Genomic DNA, 13602 nt, shown 5'->3' on the forward strand with positions numbered 1-13602 from the left:
CGATAGAGAGAGGGCAGGTCTGGAATTATCCATGGGAATTTTGAAATTATGTTGTTTTTATGGTAACGCCATCTCGCACGAAAACTAACCGTCGAAATAGATGTGGACGATAGATTTTTTTGTGTCACAGCATTAAAGTTCTAGGAACAATGCATATGATAGTTTATGGTAGTTTACATCTCGCCTTGCGCGCGTGAGTAAATTCTCGACCGTATATAGACGAAGGGTCTTAAATGGATGCAGTTTATGGTAACACACATCTCGCCCTTGGGCGCGTAAAATAACAACAGTTACAATTCTAAGAGGAAGAATTCCACAAATGGTCACTCAACTATGACTCATTCGACACTTTAGTCACTGAAGTTTCAAATATATCACTTTGGTCACTCAAGTATTACACTGTCAGTCACTTAAGTCACCCAAAGAGTATTTTTTATAATTTTTTTTAATGAAAAAAATTAACAAAGTGACTTAAGTGATTGATAGTGTAATAGTTGAGTGACCAAAGTGATATCTTTGAAACTTCAGTGACCAAAGTGTCGAATGAGCCATAGTTGAGTGACCATTTGTGAAATTTTTCCATTCTAAGATGTATAGTTTACATCTCGTCTTGCACGCGTGAGTTATCTGTGGACTATATATAAGAATTCAACTTTTAGGATGAATGTATACAATAATTTATGATAACATACATCTTGTCTTTCTCAAATGAGATAATTATCGACCATATAAGGCCTCGTTTGGTTCACGAAAAGAAAAGTAATTCCTTAGTCTTTCCCATGGGAAGGGAAATGAAATTTCTCAAGAACTTTTCATTCCGTTGTTTGGTAATGTAAGGAAAGTTATCAAGAAAGTTGCTAAAAAGTTTGTAAATGATGTAATAAAATAATATAGTGTAAGTAATAAATGCAAGGAAAGAAGAGGGGAAAGTGATTCCTTTGAAGTTTGAAAGGAACCACTTTCCCTCTTATTTTCCCTTCCTTCAGGAAATTATTTCTTTTCCTTTTGCATCTCAAACACAAGAAAGAAATAAGTTTCATTTCCTGATGCTTACTTTCAGCAAACCAAACGTGACCTAAGTATAACCACAACAAGTGACTGATGCACTGGGTCCCCCCCACGAGAACGCTGAGTTGTGGAACCCCCACGTCATGCGTTCAAACGCTGGGTTGGTTTAGTGTTATTTACTTAATCATAGAAGTAGCCAGGGGAAGGACTGCAATGCCTTGTTGGTCGTCCAGACCCTCATTGAATTAATCTCTTGGCTTGAAAAGTATTTGGAATACCGCGAACAGTCTGAAAGAAAGGTGTCAAAAAAATATATATAAAAAATGACCATATAAGTATATCTTAGGACGGATATATCCAATAATTTATAATATTATACATTTCAAGTATAGATGTATCCGAAAAGGTAAATATGTTTAGAAAAAGACTTTTCTTTCATTCCAAAATATCTCTGACTTAGCCGTCTCCTCTGCTAGAGTCTTTTTTGTTGATTTTCTTCTTCGAGAATCAAATCTCCATGGTTGATATCATAGCTAGTCTCACTACCGCATTCCAACTATCGGACTTTGCCCGCGTCAATTTTGGCGCGAGAGAAGCGGTAGCTCTGCAAGACAACCATTCATATCTTGTGGGTCGTCTTCTTGACCCAAAATCCAAACTTCCTGAATTCCAAAGTACCATTGCAACAATTTGGAAGGTGAAATCGAAGCTTTCTATTAATGATGTGGGAGATAGGTATGTTTTCCAATTCGTAAGGGAATCAGAGAGAAATCAAATCTTTCATGGAGGTCCATGATATTACAAGAAACATAATGGTGGTTTTGGGAGAATATGATGGGGTTGGTGTTGTGGATGCGGTCCCTCTAAGATCGATGGAGACTTAGGTCTCGATTCGTGGTCTGGAAACGGTTCTGCGCAATCTAGTGGCCATTTTCTTGTTTGGATCTTCAACGGGAAGGTTATCCAATTTGATTATACTGCTTTGAATCGCAAAGAGGATGGACAAAGGATTCAGCTTGAGATTGATACCCGATGACGAATTAGGGTTTGAAAAGTGTTCTCGTTCATGCCGGAGATGGAGCTGAAATTGAAGTTTGTTTTTGAACGGATTAAGGGTTTTTGTCGGGAGTGTGGTTTGTTTATGCATGAGGCAAGTGGGTGTGATAAGATGCTTCTAAAGGAAAAAGAGGAGTTTGTTGCGCTGTTGCAGACAGCGATGCTGGCAAACCTCACTTATTCTCTACCTCCTCGACTGTAAGGTTTAGGAGGGTTTTGCATGGGAAAGAAGTCCATGTGTTGCATAGAGGCAAGAAGGCGCTAAGAATTCAAGGGGCACGGGGAGCCAAATAGACTCCAGAGGCTGATGCATCACTAGGAGCCCAATGGTTGGGTGAATCCTTGTTGCAGGGCTGCTCTAAGACACTAGGAAGTGGTTCAACTTTGGGGGACAGCTCCAAAGGTTTGGGTGACAATCCTTTGTAGGGGTGGGGCGACTCCAAAAAGCTGGGAGTTGGCTCCTCAATTTTGGGAGGCTCTAAAATTTTAAGAAGGTCTTTGTTTTCAGACCGAATTCAATCTAGTCTTAGAGTTGCTGGTCTTCTAAAAAATTTGGTGGCTCTGCCATCTATGCCACTAGAATTGCCTTATTGGCAGTGATATCGGCTCAAGCTGATGTGGAAACTAAGATGCCAAGTTATGGTGGAGGCTAGATTGTCTGGTTGTAAGCGAAGGTTGAGGATAATAGTGTTAGGGTTAGCAAAAGGTACCTAGCTTTGCCAGCGCCTTCACTGCAGGTTGAGGACTTGAGTGTTGCTTTAAAACAGAAGAATGGAAAGGTACTTATCTCTCCAAAAAAGAAGAAACTTGGTCACCCGAAAGGGAGTAAGAATAAGACTAAGATTGCTCGTGAGTTGGCTCAAGAGATAAAAGTGAAATGACCAAAAAAAAATGGAAGAGTGCTCTAAAATATACAAATGAGGCTTATGAGATTGAGGTGACAAACATGGATGAGGAATCTTTTCTGATATAGGAGGTAGCTGCTAAAAAGGCAGATGCTTTGGTTGAGGGGAAGGAGGGTGAGGTTTAACCTTCTTCTCATATTATTACCTAGTTTATTTTTCTTGGTCGCAAAGAAATTAGATACTCTATTGATTAAGTCTATTCTACTTCAGGGTACTAGTTTTTCTTAGTCTCTAGGGGTGTACTAGGGGTGCTGGGAACTTGTTCAATAGAACAAGTTTTGGTACTCTGAGGAATGACTCTTCCTAACGACCCCTTAAGTGTTTGTCATTTTTATACTGTTTGCTGAAACTTCAATATAATTCTAACATATTTCTATCAAAAATACAAAATAAAAAGTATAGATGTGTATCTTGGTTTTAAAATGTAAGATAAATGTTTCAAAGTGTAAGATACAAGTATACAAGTTCTTATACATAAATGATTTATATATTTCAAAGATCTAGTTTTTGTTAGAGAGAGAGAGAAAGAGAGAGAGAGAGAGAGAGAGAGAGAGATAGATATATATATATATATAAGCGTTCTGAAGAGGACGTCCGCACTATTGCTAAAGTGCGGACGTCCATATTGCAACCGAGTTAAGGCCACGATGAGGCGGTGGGGCTTGCTGGACAGAGTCCAGGGGTCGAGTCGGACTAGTCTGCAGTCGGATGGAGTAGCCGGAAACCGGTTTGCAGCGCTGCCCAGAACCTTGCAGTTGTAGGTGAGGTTGCTACCCAGAACCTCCAACCTCGATCGCTGCCCAAAAGTGGTCTAGGATGCCTCCGACCTCCGTCGAGCACGATTCGCCCCACTATCGCCTCTTGAAAAGCTGCAGAAGCATCGACGTCCGTACTTTAGCGATAGTGCGGACGTCCGCTCCAGAACCCGCCTGTATGGAGAGATGATTCAGTGGTAATTTTGTAATTTATTGATTGAGTATATTATAAAATGGTAATTTTACTCAATTTTTGGAATAAATGGACCGTCCGGGAGCCTGTTTCAAAGCATAATGTAAATAAGCTCTTCCTTCTAGGCTCGTCCAGCCTACTTCCTGCTCGATAAACTCTTCGTACTTCTCTGCAAAAGATATCAAGATGAGTGGGTGAGCAAAACCATGCGGTTAGTTAGATCATGTAATATGCCACTAAAGCTATATCATTTTACACACTCTGGAAAGTAGCATATCATATACAAATCAATTCATAGCAACTCATCACATCGCATTATCCATTTTTATTTGTTATCCTTCAATTTAGTGACCACCACGGGCACCCTAATGGCCTTCTCTAGCCCTATACCACCATGTGACACATCATTTCCTCAGCATAACTGTTAATGTCTAAGATTCAGCGGTAGCCGAACCTTGGTCAACGATGGTTCGATGGGCGAACTGCTACTTATGATATTCTTATAGCCTCCTCTATTTGTCAAATAAAATACACAGGGCGTCAGAGGGAGACCACGGTTAGCGGTCTTCTCTCCTCTGATGCCTAAGTTAGCCAATGAATTTGTGTTGACAAAATAACGTTAGTAAATGCGTAATTAATAAGGAGAGAGGAGTTGACCTTTTATAGGTGGGGAAGAGACTGATCTCTTCCTTGTTTTCTATGTGGGACTGATGTGCTTCTATTCCCAGCTTCTGATAGTTCAGCGAGGTGATGTTGGCGCAGCGCTTGGCGGCGTGTCAGCGGTGATCCTGGGCTTTGCCGGAGCTCAAGCGATAGCCTGCCTGGTGGTGTTTCCGTAGGTCACACCCTTGATGGCTATCTGAAACCGCTATCGATGGCATGAGTGTGGCTCATTATAGCTAATTATGCTTTAGGCAAATGCTCATGTAAGTACAAGTCCCCAGTCAAGGAGGGCAATCTTTGCTGGGGAGTTGCCTAGTGGTTTGAAGCGTTACTTCTGCTAGTCTTGCGAAAGCATAATTAGCGTCAGTGCGTTGTCAACCATGGAATTTTTTTATCAAACGCGTTATACCCTTTCGGGTGGGCCCCTGCTTAGCCCCCAGGGAGTCTCCCACTCCCCGGCTAAGATAGACCTCTGTTTGGCCAGTGTATTGTTTGTTGAAGGGAGCTGCATTGAGCAGCGGGTGCTGGGTAGCGAGCCCAATCTTTGATACCCAAGTGATGGGGGTCAACGTGCCTGATCAGGGCAGTCGAAGACTGTGTTGACATGTCCCCTTACTTTTTCCCGGAGGAACAGAGCTTGACTGCAACGCTGCGTGACGGTCGTTGTCATTATGAGGCGTTGCCTTGGGAGCCGCCACTGGCGGGAGTTTCTCGGCTGAGAGGTAATAGTAAGAAATGCCGCTAGAGCAGTGTTTCATAGCGGGGATGAAGCGGGTGGCCCGATGTCACAAACGGCGATTAATAGGGTGAAACGAGTGTTCAAGCTTCCTGGAGTAGCAAAGCTAAGGGCACCGCTGAGGAATGAGCCAGCATCGTCTCTGCTAGCGGGGTACGCAGCTGTACACAAGGCAGTGTTTCGCCAGGGGGTTCGGTTCCCGCTGTTGCTGAACCTTCAAATACTATTGTGCGAATTTGACCTTGCTTTTGGACAAATCTATCCAAACATGTGGAAGCTTTTAATGGGGTTTAATGTGCTGTAGAGGATGTCCGGTTGTGAAGGTCCGACCGTGGCCGAGGTTCTGCACTTCTACGAGTTAGTGTACGTGAAGAGGAAAGGGTGCAGCAGTCAAGTGAACCTGAGCCAGTGTACCGGGGCACCTCGGCTTGTCGAGAATCGTTCAGACTCCATGTCCCCCTGGCGGGCAACCTACTGCGTTGCGACCGAGGGTTGGAAGTACTACACGTCCCTTAATAAAGAGGGGCCAACCCATAGGATTAAGTCGAAGTTTCAACCTATCCGAGGTTGCCGCTGTTACTTTTTTTTTTTTTTTGCATTGCTTCAATTCCGCTAGCTAAAACTAACGTTTCCCTTCTTCTTGGTGTGTGTAGATGGGTTGCGCTTTGTGTTAATGCCGGAGGAAGCGTGCCGCGTGGCTAGAATCACTGGTTGTTGGAAGAATCGCAACCTTCTTGATCTGCGACTACTGGCTGGCTGGGAGTTGTTAGCGCAGCTAAACTTGACTAAGATCCCAGGTATCTACCGCTAGGTATACTTCCTTTTTTTACTTTGTTTTATTTTTGTCTGTGTCATCATTGCCCTAGGTTTAACTTGACGCTGTCTTTGTAGATCTCGTTTCTGGCAACAAGTTGAGTCGTAATGCCTTCAACAAAGCTATGGACAGCGCCGGTCTTGACAACTACCTAGAGGGCATATTCGTGGCGGCCCTGAAGGCAAAGAAGACCATTGTCGACCCCAAGACGAAGGAGGTCAGCCCTACCGATCAAGAGGTGGTCTTAGAGATGCCTCACCACTCCTATCTCCCTATCGCCAGGGAAACTGTTGTGCGATCGATCACCACCAGATAGGAGCGCCCGGTGGCCGAGGGCAAGCAGCAGGAGTAGGTCACTGAGAGGCCTGCTGGGACGCGCTGCGTGGTTCAAAAGGAGATAACCGCACTGCGAAAAGAGGTTAGCGAGCCCGAGGTAGTAACTATAGCGGGCCTAGAGCCTGATACCTCGATGAGGCTAGTTGCCGCTGATGCTGCCTCGGGTGCCGCCCTTCAGAGGAAAAGGCAGCAAAATGATGGCGAGGATGGTGACGACGCGGTGGACAATATGCCTCTTTCGCTGCTCCAGCAGCAAAAAAAGGCAAGGAAGGATGGCAAGGCGGTCTTTGCCAACGCTGGCGGGGAGGTGCCATCTAGCAGCCTTGATTCCTTCACCTCCTATGCCGAGTTCCTCACTGATGGCGAGCGGGAGCTGCTCTTCAACATCTACCAACGGTTGGGGTTCGGGGGCATAGACGGCACCGTGCGGGACACCCCTTTGCAATAGTCCCCTTCAGCTCGGCCATCTTGCCGTTGGCCTGAATGAGTTGTTCATGGTGGTCTCCAAGCCATCCGTAGCAGAGGTGCAGCTGCGCGCCGAAGATGACAGCCTGCGCGATGAGTTAGCGAATGTGAAGAGGCAGCTCCAGGATTGTGAGCAGCAACTATCCAAGGAGGAGGTCGACTTGGTGGATGCGCGGGGAAAGCTGGAGGTTGCCGTCGACCGAGACGTGCAGCACAATGCCTAGGTGGCTAAAGATTGCCTGCATCAGCGAACAGTTGGCGGCCAAGGCGAAAAGGTTGGATAATGTACAGCAGGAGGCCACCACTCGATCGAAAGAGTCAAGCGCCTTCAATGGCGGATCAAGGGCTGGGAGGCGGAGAAGGAAAAGTTGGTTGTCGCGGCTGTTGAGGTCTTCAAGCAGTCAAGGGAGTACAAGGACGAGCTGACGAATGCTGGCATAGCAGGTGCTACCGCCAATTTCAATAAGTTGGATGATAAAGGTGTGATCAATTGGGATAAGGCAGCCCAAATGCAAATGGAGCAGAGTCAGCCACAGACTGGCGAAGGTGGTCTCAACTCCTCGCAGCCCGAAGGCGTGCGGTCTGGTAACGGTGAGTCTATCCAGCGGACTAGCGAAGGTTGTCAGCAGTCGTCGGTGCCTACTGTCTCCGATGCCTCCCACGCCAGGTTTATGGCTGCCAACACCCGCGATGACGGGACGATGATTACTCCGAGCTCTACCGCCCCCGGTTCTGACCAGACAAGTCGTTCGGTGGTGCAACCTGCTCAGGTGGATGGTGTCGCAACCCCTCAAGGAGAGTCGCAGGATGCCTAGTTTTTTGTTTTTGTGTCACCGCTGAGGCGACTTATGCTTTATAATAGAACAATATTTTGGTTGGGGAGTCCCAACTTGAGTTTTCAATGAAGTAATGTTATCTCTTTCTTTGAATTTTTCTAAGTGTGGGATTGATGCCGGCAAATACTTTCTTTGTTTGAATGTTGGTATACCGCTAGAGCTTTTCTTAAACTTTTGTCTGTCAATGAAACATTAAGGGCATTAAAAATTTTCTAAGTGCACGATGTAGCAGACGTGGTCCGATGAACGGTGTTGGCGTTGCCAGTTAACTGTTTGCGCTCTGGAGAACAATGGTTTGAATAATTTCTCGTTTCATTGATAGCTGAGATATCAGCGTTTACAAAAGAAGGAGAGTACCCGCTGGGTAGCTTCCCTTAGCTAAATATTGTACAAAAATTTAGCTAAGTCAAGATGCACATGGGTCAGTAGTATGATTACTTGTAGTAATACCGGAGGCGCTTGGTATTCCAAGGGTGGGTCGTTGTGACGTCATCCTTGTCCCTTAAGCAGAAAGTGTTAGGGCTGACGACTTCTACAATTTGGTATGGTCCTTCCCAAGTGGGACGGAGTGCGGTTGGCGGTGGAATAACTTCTTTCATTACCCAATCCCCAAGTTGGAGGTTTCGGGCCTTGACTCTAGCGTTGTAGAAACACGATACCCATTGCTTGTTTTGCAAATTGTGCAAGTAGGCCTTGTGGCGTTTTTCCTCAAGGAGATCCTTGTCGAGGTCGACGCCTTTGCCGTTGGTCTCGGAGTGGTAGCCTTCGACCATAGCGGTAGGTTGGGTGACTTCGATGAGTAGGACGGCCTCGGTTTCGAACATCATGCAAAACGGTGTTTCATCGTTAGCGGAGGTTAGGGTTGTCTTGATGGTCCATAAGACCTCCGGGAGCTTCTCTACCCATAAACCCTTGGCGTCATCGAGTTTCTTTTAGCAGCTTCTTGATTATCATATTTGCCACTTCAACCTGTCTGTTGGTTTGGGGGTGCGCCACAGATGTAAAGCTCATCTTCTCGTTGTTGAACTGTGCTCCATTATCTGTGATGATGGTATGGGGGACACCGTACCAGCAATAGATGTTCTTCTAGAGGAAGTGGGTTACCTTAGCGGTAGTGATTGCCATCAGTGGTTCTGCTTCTATCCATTTGTTGTTGTAATCGATGGCGACGATGATGTACTTGAACTGGCCCCTAGCGGTTGGTAACTTGCCAACTAGGTCGAGGCCTCAAGTGGAGTGAATCCATGGGCCGATGATTATTGAGAGGGGCTCCGCCGGGGCATGGGGGAGGTCGGCGTATTGCTGACATTTGTGGCAGGACTTGGAGACTTCTCTGGCGTCGTCGCCAAGCGTGGGTCAAAAGTACCCTTGCCGCACGGTGCGATTTGCCAAAGATCTGGCGCTTGAGTGATTTCCACATTCCTCTACGTGTATCATTACTAGAACGACATTTCCCTCCTCTGGGTTCAGGCACCGGTGGTTGGGATAGGTGAACCCCTGGTGGTAAAGTTTGTCATTTTGTATGTTATAGCGGGTTGCTCTTCACTTGAGCTGCCGTGCTTCGACCTTGTCGGTTGGCAGTGTTCCATTACGCTTGTATTCGATTATTTCATCTATCCAACTAGGATTGACCTCGATGTTGAATACTTCCGCTAGGGTTTTGGTGATGCTTGGTTTGTCAAGGCATTCCACCCTTGTGTCCGCCGAACTTTGGTGTGGTTGAGCGGTTGCCAATCTTGCCAGAGAGTCTGCCTTGGCGTTCTTTTCTCTGGGAATTTGTGTGATGGTATGGAACTTGAATTTCCTGAGCAAAGTTTTGACGTACCCTAAGTACGCCACCAACTGTTTGTCTTTGGCTTGGAAACTTTTGTTGAATTAGTTGACAACTAGTTAGTAGTCGTTGAATATTTTGACACTGTCAGCGCCTGAGTCGATGGTGAAGAGCAAGCCTGCGATGAGTGACTCACACTCCGCCATGTTGTTTGAGGATGTGAAGTTGAAATTCAGTGCGTACTACACGTTCAGTGTCCCTGGCCCTATCAAGATGATTCTTGCGCCACAGGCCTTAGCACAGACCAAGCCATCTACATGGGGGTTCCATTCTGACAGCTGCTTGGGTGTTGGTTCCTCGGTGGTTGTCATGGCTGTGTCGCCCTTTTCTGCCCCTGAATTGGGTTCATCCTGACGTTCCGTGAGCTCAACGATGAAATCCGCTACCGCTTGGCCTTTCATAGCGGTTCATGGTTTGTATTTGATGTCGAACTCGCTGAGCTCGATGGCCCACTTGCTGAGGCTTCCGAAGTGTTCGGGGCTCTGCATCACTTGCTTCAGCGGTTGATTTGTCAGGACATTGATTGTATGGGCTTGGAAGTATTGGCGGAGACGTCTAGCGGCAACGATAAGTGCGAAAGCGAGCTACTCCAGCGGGGTGTATCTTGTCTCAGCGCCGTTCATACCTCTACCGGCGTAGAATACCAGGAGCTCATCTTGTCCTCTCTTCGTACTATGGCGTAGTTTACCACCGATAGGGATACCGCTAGATATATGTAAAGTATCTCCCCTTGTACGGGAATGGAGAGGAGTGGGATTGCTGCTAAATATTCCTTCAAACTTTGGAATGCCGCCTCACTATCCAGGGTCCAATCAATTTCCTTCTTGTGGGTCCTCTTCATGGCTTTGAAGAATAGGAGACCTCTGTCGATGAGTTTGGAGATAAAACGAGAAATGGCGGTCAGCTTGCCCTGGAGGCTCTGAACGTGCGCCTTCCATACTGGGGATTTCATGTTGAGGATGACTTGCACTTTGTCGGGGTTAGCCTCTATGCCTCGTTCACTGACGATGTAGCCCAAAAATTTGCTAGCGATGACGCCTAAAAAACATTTCTCTGAGTTGGGGCACATACCGTAGGCTAAGAGAATGGTGAATATGATGCGGAGGTTTTCCATGTGTCTGCTGGCCTTGATGCTTTTGACTAGCATGTCGTCCACATATACCTCTATTATTTTGCCAAGATACTCCGAGAAAATGGCGTTCATCAACCGCTGGTACATTGCTCCAGCGTTCTTCAATCCGAAAGGCATGACATTATAGCAGTATAGGCCTTTGTCGGTTGTGAAGGTGGTGTACTCTTGGTCGCCGGGGTGCATCTTGATTTGGTTCTATCCGGAGAAAGGGTCCATCACGCTGAGCAACTCCTATCCCGTTGTTGCGTCGACCAGCTAGTCAATGCGAGATAGTGGGAATCTATCCTTGGGGCATGCCTTGTAAGGCCTTTAAAGTCTACACACATTCGCCATCTTCCTCTAGGTTTTTTCACCATGACCAAGTTAGAAATCCATTGGGGATAATTAACTTGGCGGATGAACCCAATGTCTTATATCTTTGCGACCTCTTCCACTATTGCACGATATCTTTCTTCATCCAAGGCCCTTCTCTTCTGTTTGATTAGATAGAAAGATGGTTTAATACTTAACTTGTGCGTGATTATTTCAGGGGAGATGCCTGGCATGTTGGCAAAGGACCATGTGAACACAGCGGCGTTGTCTTGCAAAAATTGTGTGAGCTCCGTCGCTATCTCGGGGGCGAGTTTAGCGTCGATGCAAACCGTCCGCTCATGGTGTTCATCAGAGATGCTGATGTTCTATAAGGATGTTTCTGAGTTGACAGGTTCATTTTTTACATACTTCTCTTCAATTGCATCCGTCAGCGGCACATGATTTCCCACCGTTAAGATATCATGGCGGCGCATTGACCGCGCCACTGTTGTTGAGTAGCATTCTCGCTCTAGCTACTGGCTGCCCTTGACGCAGCCTATGCCGTTGGGTGTAGGAAACTTCATGAGAAGCATATATCTGGCAATGATGCACTTCAGCTTGTTGAGTGCTGGTCGGCGGATAATGGCATTGTAGGAACTGAAGCAGTCGACAACAATAAATTATGTGTGTATCTCTGCCGTGCATGGGCTAGCGCCACTGGATAGGCATATGTAGTCAGAACCTAGTGGTTGTGTGACGTCGCCGGAGAAGCTGAGCAGCGGCTCTTGATCTTGGAGTAGCTTTTTGTTCTGTTGGAGTTGGTTGTAGTAGCCATTGAAAATTACATTGATAGCGAATCCTCTGTCAACGAGGACCCTTCCCACTAACCATTTATCGAGCATAGCGTTGATCAAGAATGGATTGTCGTAGGGGAGATGTATTCCACGTTCTTCTTCCTCAGAGAAGGTTATGGGCTCCTGCCCAGACCTTGGTAGCTTAGCGGATCTTTCATAGCGAATATTGCAAATTTTTTTGGGGTGGTTGAGGTGTGCATAACTCTTTCTTTCCCTATGAGACATGTTGCTGATAGGAGTGCCGTCGTCGATGATGTTGATGTGGTGCATGGGCTCGATATTGGAGACAACTGGCGATGGCTGTCGCACTTTGAATTGTTCCATCTTGCCATCACGATACAAAGTCTCGATCGCCGTTTTAAGAGCGTTGCAGTTGTTGGTGTTGTGACCGCTGTCTTCGTGCTATTTGCACCATTTGCCGGTGTTTCTTGGTTTGCCCACTCTTGGGTTATTTCTTGGAGGTGGCGGTGGGATTTGGTCCTTGCATTGATCGTATATATCTTCATATAAGGCCGTGAAGACTGTGAACACGGCATACCGCTAGGAGGACTCCGCATGCTTGTTACGGCCATCCCCGTGGGATGAATGATTGCTCCTGTTGTTGTAATGTTGGTCCTTTTGCAGCTTACTCTGGTAGTTATTTTGCTGCCACTCTCTCTTTTTGTCAGTCGGCGATGTGGCAGGGGTTTTGTTAGCAGTCTCCTGCTGGCTGGAGGAAGTCTGAGTAGACTTTACTGGCGTTGGCAGAGGTGGTAGGATTTCTCCGTATGTGATGAATTCTGCCTGCGCGTGGAGGACGGCCTCACTCATGACGTGGTCATACGCGGCGTTTGGATAATTGTAGTTGAGATGATAGAGAAATGGTCCCTTTAGGAGTCTTTACTTAAAGGTTACAAGTGCCATCGTTTTGTCAAGATCACGGCACTGAGATGTCGCTACTCTCCACCTAGTGACAAACGCTTTCAATGTTTCCTCTGCGCCCTGCTTGAAGCTGAGCAATTGGCTTGTGTTGTGATATCCTGCGGCTAACATGATAAACCGTGACAGGAAAGCATTTAATAATGCATGGAATAGGTCGATGGATCCTGGTGGGCACTCGAAGAACCAACTCATTGCCTCACTATCCAATGTCTCACTGAATAAGTGGCAGAGTGTGGCGTCATCGAATCCTTTGTTGTTAGTGACCTTCTTAAAGGTGTCCATATGGACGAAGGGGTCAGTAAGGTCGCTGTACTGTGGCATCTTTGGTATTTTTGTGTGTGCTGGCCTAACGGCCTGCAGGATCTAGCTTGTGAATGGTACTAGCCTTGACGCAAAGAGCGGATTTTGGATTGGCGCTGGGTATCTGTCTCAGCCTGGATCAGTTTTTGCTCCAGCAGCTGCATCCTTTCCAAAATTAGGAGGGTTGCGTCCGCAACGGGTCCAGCCTGGAAGTTCTGCTAAGGTAACTCTCGCCTGGGGGCAGGTGGGTTGTCCTCGATTCTTGCACTGGTTGCGGAGCGATTGGTGCCCGGGACTCCCCTTCTTGTTCTATCATCAATCGTGGTGGGGGTGGATGACTCATTCCTAACAGCTCGGATGGGTTCAACGAGACCTGCATCTGTATGACTGATGCGGGTATTAATCTTTCGCTGCTGGGTCGACTATGTCTGGTACTCTGTGATTGTTCGCTCTGCGCTAGGTTAGCGTTCGCCTCCAGTGCCTTCTTTAGCTCGTCGAATTTTGAC

This window comes from Rosa chinensis, chromosome 2 (assembly GCF_002994745.2).
Source record: "Rosa chinensis cultivar Old Blush chromosome 2, RchiOBHm-V2, whole genome shotgun sequence".
Lineage (NCBI taxonomy): Eukaryota > Viridiplantae > Streptophyta > Magnoliopsida > Rosales > Rosaceae > Rosa > Rosa chinensis.